We start from the raw sequence: 14257 nt of genomic DNA, 5'->3' as shown, positions 1-14257 counted from the left end.
CTTGGCTGGGCTTACTGTGTGCTGCCCTGGAAGGAGGTGTCCAACTACACCGCTCACATCTGTATGGCAAGGTTCACCTGGCCCCACCCAGCAAAGAAAGGTCATCCTAGGTTCACCTGGGATTTAGTAAGAAAGGCATTTCTAGGATAGTGTCTGCACTCTCAGGCAGGGGAAGGAGGGCTGGACTGACACTCAGCAGGCCTGGGCTCTTGTCTCAACTCTGTTACCAACAGCCACCAGCCTTGGGAAAGCCATCCAGCTTCTCTGCGATTCTGTTTCCTCACCTGGGACATGGAGGTTGGGCAAAATGATCTCCATTTTCACTTTGCTTCCCAGCTCACACGTTCTGGGATTTTATGAAAGGCTCTCCATTTTATCGTTGAGTAGTATAGTCTTTGCCGCACTGGCTGAATGTAACTTACGTTATTCATTTATTCTTGAGAACATAATGGGACACCAGTCTTAGGCGGAATTTGTGATACTTGAGGAAATTTTTCTTCCTCCTTAAAGACCGCTGAAGTCTTAGGGGGTCAATGAGAACGCATGTCTGTGATGGGTGTCAGAGGTCAAAGTGGGTGATTCATATACAAAGAGCAGGCCCTTCTGATGATGGACCAGCCATTGGTGTTGACGGTCTCTGACTGTCCTTTTCGCAGTGAGTTGGTGACCGTAACCCAGAATCACGCAGGGAAACAGAGGAACAGAAAGCCTAGGCTACTCCCCAGAACACTACATCAGTGCTCAGCTATCTTTCCAATTGGACGATCCTTACTAGAGGGAGGCGGGGACACCAGGGTTCCGAGGGGGCTCTGAAGTCACCCGGCCGGGACTGAATCTCTATTCTGGCAAGTTAGCTGCATGAACTTGGGCAAGGTGACTAACCCAAATTCCTCATCTCTACAGTGAAGACATAGAGCCTGCCTCATAGAGTTGTTATCCAGATTCAGTGACTTAACTAAGAGCATTTAGAACATCGCCTGGTACACAATAAGCAATCTATGTTAGATGATATTAGTATTACTTCTCTAAAAACAATTGCTGGAAATCTGAAGAGAAATACTTCATTCCTGACTTCTGTGTAAGCAGGAGGAGAGCAGACATCTTCTTATTTCTGCTTCCTGATGAGTTCTTCCTGAGGGCAGACCACAGCTTAGTCCCTCTCACCAAGTTTCCCTGCACTTCCAACCCCTCCGCCCTGCCCCAGCAACTTCACTCGGCCAGGGAGCTCCTTACCCCTGTGGAGGAAGTTTAGGATCCAGTCCCTTCACCCCCGGCCTCCCCATCCCACTCTGGGGCTTCTCCCTGTAGCTCAGGACCACCTGATTCTTTCCCCTCTGTCACTGTTGACCTCTGCTCTCTCTCCACCACCAGGACCCTCCTCCCTGTTCCTTGCCCCTTCGTGTTGCTGGGGCCAGAGCTGAAGGGGAGTAGAGGGAAAGTTTCTCCTGGGGCTCCATCCTCTCTTGGGCTTCTGGGTTGGAACTCAGAAGGCATTTTCTCCTTATCTACAGACAGTGGGTGGGCTCTCTTGGACACCATCCTAAGGTTCAGCTTCCCAGGCAGACAGTGTGTCTGACTTCTCTGTAAAGCAGGGAGTCCACAGGGGCACCATTTGCCAGTGTGTTGGTCCAGGATCTTTCTATGCACAGCTGGAGGCCCTGTAATGTTAGCACCGATCTCGAGAAGCAAGAGCAATACACAGTTTCTTGGATGTCACCCAAAATGGTCTGCCTCTGAGCCAAAACAGCAATGTATTATTCCTCAGACCAGAAGTAAGAAATGCAAACAAGAGCCTCAACCAGCACCGGTCACCACCAGCAAGCAACAGTCTTGGTAGAACTCCCAAGGGAAAGCCCCACTGGTATTTTTATCCACTCCCAGGAATCAGCACCATCACAGTGTACATCGTCCAAAGCATGCACTACAGTCACCTGCATATGGTGTGTTGTCTGAGACGGCACACACAGCACCACAGTGAGCAATGACCTCTGCCTTCTAAGAAACTACAAAGGCTGACGAATATAAAGCTACAGCAATACATGTGTTTTCCCATTGGAGTCTGGAATTGGTACTTCCTTGTTATATCTGAAGTGCTCTTTAAGTGGGTTTATCCAATGATGTACATGTGCACGCCTGTGCTCGCACATGCTCCTGTGTGCGGTAGATGGTGAGGACAGGTGTTTTAGGTTGTGAGCACGTGTATGCTAATTCAGAATAAGGATGGGTATAAAGGGTGTGTGTATGCATATAGTGAAGTAGTGTGATTTTCACTGCATGTAAATAAAACAAGGTCTACAGACAGACCGGGACTCATCCAGCTCATATCCCACTCGCTCAAATAACATCACAAAGAAAACCTCAGGGTAATACTTAACGTTCTTTCTTCTGCAAGCATACAGGGAGATTCAAATAAAAATGAACAACTGGATGAGTTTGCTGAAATGTAATTTCACATTTATATATTACACATAACATATAATAATGGTTTAGCTAAATGAGAAATGTGATAGACACATACTTCTCTCCCTTATTGACCAAATACCTAGTCAAACACAGGCACAGTAACATCTCAGACTCATCATATTCCTGACTGGTAAGTTAAAATGTTAACAGTTACGTTGTCTAGACAGTGCCTTGTCCAGAGATGTTCCATCTGTCCCATCACTAGCCTCAATCTTCTCCCCATTCTTACAGATATTTGTATACTGTCTATTGTTGTCAAGGTCATATGACCACTAGGCAACAAAACTGGGATTAAAATACAAATGTTGAACTCCTGGTTTACTGTTCTTGCCACTTTACCACTCTACCTTCAGCAGATTCAATACAAAAGGAATTCAGTAAATGCGCTAGTTGATATCAGGTCTTACCCTGCAAGGGAGTTAATTTTCAAAAGTCTACACTCTCTCTGAGGATTGATAGACATCCCAACCCAGGGCAGAGTCAACGTGAAGTCAGGGCAGAGGCATCAGCATATGGGGCCCCAAGGAGACATGTTTGCAAATTCCAGTGTCATTGCTATGGTATGCAGCAAGAGGAAAGCTGCCAATTCCCCCTGGCACCTTTCCTCACTATGCCACTCACGGGATAAACCCTAGGGCAGCGCCCCATCAAGGTTAGCTCCACATCAGGCCAACTGGGCACCCGGAGCCCAATCCGCCTGATGACTCTGGCTAGTTGGGGCCGGTGGGCTTCTGGCCTTGAGAGTGACCTGTGTTTTTAAGTGGTAGAGTCCAGGGTTCCTCAAGCCTGTGCCACACATGGAGACTTGAGGGCTAAAGATGTCCCTGCTCTCAGACCTCCGTCTCAAGATTACTGCCGTCTTCATTAAGACTGGCTGCAAGGAACCAGATGGATGGGGTGCATTCTGTGAACTCATTCCCCTCTCATGGACCTTTGGGTTTTGCACATGCACACATAACCCAAGGAATTCCTCTGGCTACATTAGTCAGGACTCTGGCCCCCTTCTCACGTGGGAACTCGTGTCTTCTCCCTGATTTAGTGTGGCTCCCTCTGGTCACACAGGTCAGCTTGTTTGTCCTGTCTGTGACACTTTCCCAGCACGGGGCCTTGGTGTATTCTAGCCTGTGAGGTTTGGCAGAATGCACGCTCTTATCTGTCACGGGACCCCGATCTGGACAATCCAGCCTCATTCAAGAGACCCAGCCTTCGGAGGATGCAACTCTCCTGGGTTCTTTTTTGAACATGATGTTCCTTTATGAAGCTTCCTAGCCTTTAAAACACCAGCACTGAAAATCGAGTTACACTTTACTGTGGCAGATATCAAGGACTCATAGGGTTCCTTAATTTTCAGTTCCAACCTGTGCTGCCCAGACGCAATCTTCCTGCCATCTGTCAGGTTAGTTACAAAGCGCCGTTATTATTCTGAGCTACACAATGTTGGCCCCACCTACCCGAATGCAAGAAATTTGGCTGATTGATTTAGCATTCTGTTCATATAAACGAATCCAGTTGTACAGCTGTTTCTGATTAGCCAATGTACTCCTGGAGTTATATACAAATAATTTTATAATGAACTCAGCAACTGCAAGGACAGGAGAAATGGAATCTAGTCTCACCTCCCAGAAAAACAAGCGGAAGCAACAGGGCAGGGGCTTTCAACAATGCTCCAGATTTGAATTCCTATCTTCTGTGATTCATTTTTCCTCTGGACATAATTCAGAATAACTTATACCTAATGCTCTCAAAGAACCTTTGTCTTCAGACTTTTGGATTCAAGAAGGATGCCTCACTAGCTTTGCAAGCTTAAAATGCCTTTAAAATTTCCCATCTTTGTGTGTTGTGAGTTTCCGTTTTTCCCATCAAAACATTTATATTTCTTGAGACCATTTCTCAAATAATACACTTTTAGAAGGAAAAAATTAAGATTGAAAGGTCCATAGTTACCTTATTATAAATAGAAATCAAGTGTTTTGTTTCATTTCAATATAGAGTGATTAAGCTCAGTGAGCTTAGGCTCAAGTTTTCTTCTCCAGTTCTGTAAGAAATCCTATGCACATTAGAAAACTGAGGAAAAGGCAGAGCATGAATAATTCAATGAATGGATTTTTTAAAAAAAAGAGGTAAAGATAATGACAAGTGCTCCCTAAAGAAATAATCTGAAACAAAACAGGAAAAAGAGATTAGAAATTTTATACTGCTAAAATGAATTAAGCTGGCAAGAATGTGGGAAAATATATAATTTACTATTGTGTGAGTTGAACTAATAATTACTATAACTTTTGGAAAGTAATACCACTTTGGGGATTCTGACAGACAGAAATGAAAGCTTCTGTATGTTAGCAGAGTCAAACTCACATACAAGGATGTTCAGAGAACTGTTGCATTAGCACAAAACTTGAACCAATCTGATTAAGTAAGCAGCCATGACATAAGTGAGTTTTTAATTTGGAGAGGATGTCTATAGCATTTTGTTATGTTGAAAAAAATCTCCTGGATATCAAAAAGGTATCTGCATCCTGATGTTTACTTTAGCACTATTTAAAATAGCCAAAATTTGGAAACAACCCAAGTGTCTATCAACAGATGAATGGATAAAGAAGACATGGTATATATACACAATGAAATATTATTCAGCCAAGAGAAAAAGGGAAATCCTGTCATTTGTGGCAACATGATGGATCTTGAGGGCATTAAGCTAAGTGAAATAAATGAGACAGGAAAAGACAAGCACTGTATGATTTGACCCATATGTGGAATCTTAAAAAGCTCACCTCATAGAAACAGAGTAGAATGGTGGTTACCAGGGGCTGGGAGGTGGGGGAATTGGGGAGATGATGGTTGAAGGGTACAGACGTGTATTTAGAAGACGAGTAAGTTCTAGGGACCTAATGAACAGCATTGTGATTAGTTAACAACACTGTATTATCCTATATAATAAAAGCCTAATATGCAAATCAACTGAACGGCAGAACCACCGGTCTGTGGGGGGTGGGGCCAGCAAGCCGGCAGTGCCAGGCCAACCAAGGCGGGTGCCAGCAGGCAGAGGGAGGGGACAGCGATTGGGGATGGGGGGAAGAGGGAGGCAGCGACCTGTGGCAGAGGGGCAATCGGGGGGCGGGGCTGGCCACTCACCAGCTGGTGTGTCCCCTGATTGGCCCCCAGTCGCCTCCCACAGAGGGAGGCCAATGGAGGCAGCGATGGCAGGAGGCAGCGGGGCGATGGGGAGTGGGGCTGGCTGCTCACTCATTGGCGCCATCCCCTGATCGGTCCACAGGTAACCTCCTGCAGAGGGAGGCCAGACGGGGAGCAGGCCTAAGCAATCAGTTTGATATCCCCCAAGGGCTCCTGGACTGCGAGAGGGCACAGGCCGGGCTGAGGAACCCCACCCTCTGAGTTCATGAATTTTTGTGCACTGAGCCTCTAGTATTATATACTTGAAAGTTGCTAAGAGACTCTATCTTAAATGTTCTCACCACAAAAAGGAATGATAATTACATGACATGAAAGGTGCTAGCTTATGCTATGGTGGTAATCATATTGTAATGAAACATATCAAATCATCACAGACCAGCTGGTGTGGCTAAGTGGTTGAGCGTTGACTGATGAACCAAGAGGTCATGGGTTTGATTCCTGGTCAGGGCACATGCCGAGGTTGTGGGCTGATCCCCAATAGGGAGTGTGCAAGCAATTGATGTTTCTCATGGATGTTTCTATCTCTCTATCCCTCTCCCTTCCTCTTTCTCTAAAATCAATAAAAACATTAAAAAATCATCACATTGTACTTCTAAAACTTACACAATGTTACATGTCAATTATATCTCAATAAAAAAAATATTGTAGCCTGATGTGCATTATGTTTCTAGTTTTAATAGAAAAGTTTATATATGTACATATATATTTGTATATAATTATATCAGCAAAGAGAAAATTGAAGAAGTATCCTGATAATATTGATTACCTCAAGGGGTTAGAATTTGAGAAAGATATGAGAAAATTTATTAACTTTTTCTTTTTGTACTTCTTTCCTTTCTGTCTTATTTATATCAAGCATATAATACTTCTGTAATCTGAAAAAAATAAAAACTATAATTTAATTTTTAAAAAGTCACATTTTCAGCAAAAACAAGAAAGCAAAGACTGGTTTACAAATGCTGAGTGCCTGGCCTGGTGGTGAACAAAAAACTCTTCCTATCCCTAAGGACATGTTGCATCATCATAGCAGAGTAGAAAAGATGTATATAAAAATTCTGTACAGAAAGGAATTTTATGGTTAAAGTAATTCCATAACACCCCCTCACCCTCTGCATAGTCCTTCAACTAACTGAGACATTTATTTATTTTACTTCTTCCGGGTCCTCACCAAAAAGGGAAAATGACCCTGGCCAGTGTGGCTCAGTTGATTGGAGTGTGCACTGAATGGTCACAAGTTTGATTCCCAGTCAGGACACATAGCCAGTAGGGCACAAACAGGAGGCATCTGATGAATATTTATCTCACATCAATGCTTCTCTCTCTCTCATTCTCTTTCTCTCCCTCTCTCTCTCTCTCTCTCTCTCTCTCTCTCTCTCTCTCTCTCTTTCTCTCTCTCTCATCAATAAAAACATAAACATACCCTCAGGTTGAAGATTTTTTTTAAAAAGGGAAAATGAAGGAGAGAAAATTATGATGTTTAATTAGTAAGGCTCTAGCTCCAATACCTTGTCAAATATCACTCAAGTATGCCCCAGTTTTATTATTTTTATTTCCTTTTCCCTCTATCCAGCTTATTCCCAACAACATTCAAACATGGTTATGTAGCTACACACAAGTTGAACAACAATCTAGTTTTTTAATTTGTCTTAAAATGTGAGGCGTTTTTTGTTTGTTTGTTTGTTTGTTTTTTTAACAATGCTAAAACACGAAAGAAAAGAATGATGTAGAATTTTACCCACAAAATCTGAGATTATTTAAACTGACACAATGGGTTATTTCTTAAACCATGCATAGCAATCTACTAGTAATTCTGGCCCTACTAGGTACTATTAGGCATTGCTAAAGTAAATTGCTTTACTATTTTTTAAAAGGTTTTAACTACTTTGCCTTTTTCTAGACCCTCAAAATTCAAATTAGAAAATTCAGTACCACAGGAAAGCTTGTCTTGGTGTTCCTCAGCCTGAGATGTGGGAAAGACAACTAGAAGAGTTCTCTTCTACTCTCCCTCCCCACGCCCCTCTCAATCCATCACCTCGGTCCTCCTGGAAGTCCCTCCCCCAGCACTCACATGTGCTGCTTACCGGACATGGGCCTATTAACAGCCCATTTTTTCCTCTTCTATCTCAGGCAGATCTGACTGTCTCCATTATTTAAATATCCATCCCCATAACACAAGACTGTTGTGGTTAAGACACTGAGCTCACAGTTTACATTCTCAGAAAGAAAAAAAAAATAGCTAAGTACATGTTTCCTCAAGATCTTCTCCAAGGTGCCCTGGCCAGCATGGCTCAGTCAGCTGAACGTCTTCCTATGCCCCCAAAGGTTGCGGGTTCGATTTCCAGTCAGGGCACTTGCCTGGGTTATGGGCTCAATCCTTTGTAGGGGACATGCAGGAGGCAGCTGATTGTTATTTCATTCTCACGTGTTTCGCTCTCACATCAATGGTCGATATTTCTCTCCCTCCCTCCCTCTCTCACTTCCCCTCTCTAAAAATCTATTAAAAATCTTAAAAAAAAAAAAGAAAAAAGAAAAAAGGAAAGAAAGAAAGAAAGAAAGGAAGAAAGAAAGAAAGAAAGAAAGAAGATCTTCTCCAAGGTCTGAAGTTTCTCTGCTTTCAAAATTTATTCTGCTGGGGCTGGGGGTCAGGGGAGTCTCAGAGTTTCCTGAAATATTATTTGATAACATGTTCAACACTTCAGCTTTGCATCACTCTAAGATGTGCCAGATTTCTCTCTTGGCCCCACCCAGCCCTAAATTCTTCAGTCAACAGATAAAAATCTCCTGCGTATGTCTATAGAAAAATGCTTGGGAGGTTTCAGAAATGGGCTGAGGAGACACACAAGTGTTTGAAAAACACGAAATTCAACCAACTGCTCATTTGGCCTGTGGGTGCCAATGAAATGACTATATTTATTCTGTCACTGAATTGGTTGGTTGTTTGACTTGACTCAATGGATTGATTGTTTGGGCATCATTAGCAAGAGCTATCAGGTGAGATGATGGTCACTGAACTGTCAGTGCCAACTCTAATGGGTGACTATGAATAACTAATAATGCACCAGTCACATATCTCCATCCCTACAGCAGAATGTGATACAGCTGTTAAGAACACAGTCGCAGTATAGTAGCACTGTGTTATAAGGTGTACACATTACATGCATTTGAAATAATCAAGTATGAGAATTTACTAGAAGAGGCAGGAACCAGCTCATGGAGAAGAGAGCATTTTGGCTCTTGAGAAGAATGTTTTTACAATGTGAACCATGTTGAATTGAAGCTACTAAACTAGTGAAATTTGTAGGCGATTGTGCTTCTTGTTTATTTTAGCTATATTCTCCATTTATCGAGTATTAGCAAAGTCTATTATTTGTCTTCTCAAAAAGTATTTGTGGCCCATAAAGAATCTATAGGATTCAACATCAAGCGAAAAGAAGTAGCTGTGTGGGGAGAAGAACTGGCAATGCAAAAGCATACGGATGGGAAGAGAAAAGAGCCCCCTGCGTGAAAAGGAGTATGCAATACCGCCGGAGGTGAAACTAAGGGTTAAAAGTGCAGAATTTGGAATCAGACTGCCCCAGGTTTGAATACTAGTTATGTCACTAGCTGTGTGACCTTGGGCAAGTGAGCTCACTTCTCTTAGCCTCAGGTGCCACATATATGAGCAGGACCTACCTCACAGGGCTGTGTGACCAGAAATGATTCAATTAACTGACAAATAGTAAGTGGTAATATTAAAGAAAAAAAGGAAGGAAAAGAAGGCAAGTGGATAGGAAGAAAGGAAAGAGAGACTCTTTTAAAGCTTGGGCCTGATCATAGAAAGTTTTGAAAATCCAATTCACTTAATTTAATATAACTAAGAGATGGAAGAAAATTAAAAAGAAGAAATTGAGTTACACTGGAAAGATGGCCCATTAAATGGGAAAAATATATCCATAGTAAGCAATGCTAAAATGTTAAATTTGTATAACATCATAGCAACATGTTTTTATAATATGAACCATGTTTATTGAAACTTCTAAACTAATGAAGATGGTAGGTAATTGTGTGGACTATTTATTTTAGCTGTATTTTTCTTTTATTGAGTATGAGCAAAGTCAATTTATAACGACTATGAAGACTAATAGTGAGCATGTTTCCGATCAATCAAAGTTCCCTGACCCCTGGCCACAAAAGAACACAAAAGCAGTGGGATGTCCACCCCACAGGTTTAGGTGCTATCCCTGTGACCAAAGCCGTCTGGCCTGGGGCAGGCAGTCCCACTGGTCACCCCAGATTGACAATGACCACTGCGTGATGGCCACAATGTGGTACCCTGACACTTCCTGGTGCCGAAGGGCCAGGAAAGCAGCAGTCTTTGCTTTCCAGCCCTTCATCTGCCCTGATGATCTCGGCAGAGTAAGCTCCACTGGGTAAGCAGACACCGAGGGCAGGGAGCCCCAAGGCCTGAGATTCTGTTCTGTGAGATTCCTTCTTCGCTGATAAGAGAATATATGAGGTGACTGGTGTGAAGCTCTCAATAGACTACAGACAGCTAAGGGATTGTTAAAAACGTTAATTTATATAAAAAGCAGTTCCTCTGTTTAGGCTCTTTTTGTACTTCTGTGTGGAAAGAGGAATAGCAACACTGCTTTATACAAGTGAACACTGATGCAAATAATAACAACCCACAAATACTGACGGGCAGCACATCTGCTACGTCCATGACTTCATCCCACGCTCAGAACAAGGTAGGTTTTAAAGGTAAAGAAACAGAGGTCATCCTAACCGGTTTGGCTCAGTAGATAGAGCGTCAGCCTGCAGACTCAAGGGTCCCAGGTTTGATTCCGGTCAAGGGCATGTACCTTGGTTGCAGGCACATACCCAGTAGGGGGTGTGCAGGAGGCAGCTGATAGATGTATCTCTCATTGATGTTTCTAACTCTATTCCCTCTCCCTTCCGCTCTGTAAAAAATCAATACAATATATTTTTTAAAAAAATTTAAAAAAAAGGAAAAAAAGAAACAGAGGTCGCAGAACTTAAAAATGACAACGAGTTGGGACTGCAAGGAAGCAAGGTCTGTCCGAATTCCTGGCCCACGCTTTAACCTTTAGCAACTCTGCCCTTGGCCGCATGTCAGCATCCCCAGGGGGGCTTTCAAAACCTAGATTCCTGGGCCTCACCCCCGACTAACAGAATCAAACCTTTATAAACTTCTAGGCACACCCATGGCTAAGGACCAGCATACTTCAATGACTAGTTAAAGCGTGTTGGGCGGAATCGCATTACTCAACTAATTGAAGGTATGCTGGGGGCTTTGGTGAGCCTAGAGTTTTTATTATTCCGAAGTACACAAGAGACGGAGTTCATGCTTTTGACAAATGTTGGGCTGGGCAGTACCATGAGGCCCAGTGAGAAGTGTTCACTTGTCACAGGGAGGCAGGACCTGAACTGCTCAAATGCAGCAGTGAAGGCGACGCACGTGCCTACTCGCCCTCCTCTGCCTGGCGCGTAGCAGACACTTAATAAATACTTGTTAAATGGACCAGCAAATGAGGGAAGGACCGACTCCCTCCAGCTGGATGTAATTGCACTCTCCCCTAAATTCCCTGTATTTGATCTGTACCGTTTGTTTTTTTTAACCTTATTTACTACATTCTGTCCTGCATTCCTGCTGTTTGAAACCATGTCTCATTTCTACCAGAAGGTAAGCATTCGGGGGCAAACATCACCTCTTTCTGAGCTAGGTGTCCCCCTCTACTCCTAGCACAGGGCACAGCAGGGGCCCCCAGCAGGGACCCTCAGTGCTGGATGAGTGTCTGGCTTGATTCCACCTGTGGCCTGATTCACATATGTGGGTAGTGGCTATGCACGAGGAATAAGCGTTCCAAACCTCCCAATGCCACGGCGTAACTGTGGGTGCTGAGCCACAGTGGCAGAGAGGCCTCTGCATGGAAGTCCCTGGGAGCGTGGCAGACGTCACTGGAGGGCAGGCTTCAGGAAGACCATGGCTCTGGGAGGTAAAATCCCAAATATCAGGTGCTTAAAAATGAAGACATTATAGCAACAGGTAACAGGTACCTTGGTTTGATTTTGTTCTCCAGATGTGCATTGTAGAAAACATATATGTCCCTAAAATTACAACCTGAAACATCAAAACACAATGACACAGACCCAGTAACCCACAAAAGAGGGTTCATCCCCGGCTAGAGGACCTGAGACAGTAAACTTAAAAGATAAGGCCATACAACCTTCTCTTTGCTGCCCCCATCCTGCCACGTCCGCTCTTTATCTTTCTGTCTTGGTGCTAACACTGCACGGTGTCTGGGTAGCCCCCTAATGCCTGTGCTGTGCTGCTTTTGGTGGTTTCACACCCCATTGTCACACTTGATCCTCATACCTTATGATTTTTAGTAGCATCTGCAAAGTGTACCTGCATACTTCCACTCAACAGGTAATGACAGGGCTTCTACAGAGGGCTGGGGATTTGGTCCCTGAGAAACTCAATCTTGTGGGGATAACAGGCAGGTACAGATACACAGCAAAAGTAGAAGGCTGTGTTTTGAACACTGTGAAGATGTAAAAATGCTGATGTGTTTTATTCTTTTTTAAAAAAAAATATGTTTTTGTTGATTTTAGAGCGAGAGAGAGGGAGGGAGAGGGAGAGAGAAACATTGACGTGATGTGAGAGAGAAACATTGATGTGATGTGAGAGAGAAACATTGATCCAGTGCTTCCCACATGTACCCAGACCAGGGATGGAACCCGAAACTGGGCACGTGCCCTGACCCGGGAATCCAACTGGCTACCCTTCGGTGCATGGCACATCGCTCAACCAACTGAACCACACCAGTCAGGGTGATGTAGGGTTCCTTCACCTCAAAAATATGATTTATAAAAACAGAAATAGAAAATTTCTCAAAATTATTTTATTAATTATAGAAAAAGGCATGTTTGAAAAGGAAAAATATGCCAATGAATCAAAATGAAACTACTGTTGTTTGAAATTGCCTTTGGAAACTGGCAAAAGAAAACCCACCCAAGGCGCTCTGCCCAGAGGCTCCCGGCTGCACGGCCTGCAGTCTGGGGTTACATGGTGTCAGCAGTTGGGGGTGGGATCCAGTGACTATCCAGGGGACAACAGTGACATACAGTTTTCAGAAAAAGGGACCAAGTCCGCCCAATCACTGCTGACAACTGGAGAGGCTTCCTGGACAATTGAGATAAGGCCAGGAGCCCAGCCCAGGAGGACTGTTCCTCTGGGATTAGGCAGGACCAGAGATCTGGCCAGGTTGGGTTCCTCACACAGACACACCCTTTGTTCGTCCCCAACAGTTCACTGTCTAACCACCAGTTGAAGATCTGCCCCCCTTACTCCCATACTCCCCCCTCCCCCCGACCCCCGGCGCCCGCGACTTGGGCAGCTGGTTCCTCTTACACTTGCAACTTTCTTGAACTGTTCTTTTAAAATAAAAGGGAGACTTATTTTAATAGGAAAAAGTAGGAGAGTGAGACTGCAGTGCAGCTGTCGGGAAGTTCGGAGAGGCCCGGAGGAAAGGCGCTGACCCGGACTCGAGGTGCCTCTAAGGTCAGCACACACATCTAACGCGCGTCTACAACGACCACAGTGCGAGCACCAGTCTGGGGCCACCGGCGGGAGGCTTGTTGGGGAAACCGATTTGCGGGATGGGCATGAGTCCCCGGCGGAAAAGGCGCGGCAGTTCCATGGCATGCACTGACCCCAGAGATGCCCGAAGTCCCATCGGCCGAGCTGGGGTGTAGATGCGGCCCAGGCTCATTCCCGCGAAACCCCCGTCGCGGTTAACTACGGCGCCCACGGTCCCGAGTTCCCCGGACGGCCCCGGGTCCACGGAGTCCAGGATCGCGCCCAGCTCGGGAGGCGCCCGCGTCCGGAGCCCCGCTCTCCACGGCCCCTTCCTTCCCGCCCCTTCGGCCGGACGGGCAGGGCGCGCGGGCCGCGGGGCCGAAGACGCGCCCCTCCCGGGGCTGCGCCCGCGCCCACCTCCTGCAGCCGCAGCCGAGGCAGCCCCGACGCCCCCCGCTGCCCCGCCCGCGCCCACCCAGCGCCAAGCCGCGTTCCCGAACTCAGTCCCCCCCTGGGGTCCCGGGTAGCCGCGGGGGTCTCCACGATCACTCCCTGGAGACCCCGGAACCTGGGGGCGCCCGAGGCGGCGGCCGCGCGTCCCTTACCACGCAGCGACTCCGGGCGGCTCCAGGGCCCCGCAGCGCGCCAGGCATTTTTTCTGGGAAACTTCTCCTCGTCTGTGGGGCAGGCTGAGCCGCCGGGCAGGAAAAGCGCTCAGCGCTGGGAGGCTGCGACCATCCGGGAACTTCTCGGCGATGTAAACCCTCCCCCCTGGGCTCCCGGTCCCCCCGCCCCGCCCTGCGGCCCCGCCACATGTGGACGCGCCGCGAGGCCGCCGCTGGCCCCGGGGCCTCTCCTCGGGGCGTCCCGCCAGCCCAGCTTGGTTCTGAGGCTCAGGGCCCCATAGGGCCTCGGGTCCCCCCAGAGGAGCGCGGCGGGCGCGAGGTGAGTTCGAGTCTGGGGACGTGTGTTGTTCCAAACTCCTCCCCTGCGCAGTGGGGGACACGGCGGCTTTTGCAG

At 46.0% G+C, this 14257-nt stretch overlaps 1 protein-coding gene across 2 annotated transcripts in view; it reads right to left on the bottom strand.

Annotated features, from left to right (window-relative positions):
* Window positions 1–13994, bottom strand: part of WIPF1 (WAS/WASL interacting protein family member 1) — a 112641-nt gene extending 98647 nt beyond the window's left edge. The window contains exon 1 of one of the 2 annotated variants that reach the window (XM_080668184.1): window positions 13843–13994. The gene's annotated coding sequence lies outside the window, so the exon portion shown is untranslated. The remainder of the gene's footprint in view (window positions 1–13842) is intronic. The other variant, XM_080668183.1, reaches the window with a different exon arrangement.
* Between the last annotated feature and the right edge of the window lie 263 nt (window positions 13995–14257).

The sequence above is a fragment of the Plecotus auritus genome (assembly GCF_963455305.1).
Source record: "Plecotus auritus genome assembly, chromosome: 5".
Lineage (NCBI taxonomy): Eukaryota > Metazoa > Chordata > Mammalia > Chiroptera > Vespertilionidae > Plecotus > Plecotus auritus.
This window is presented reverse-complemented; position numbering and strand designations above follow the sequence as displayed.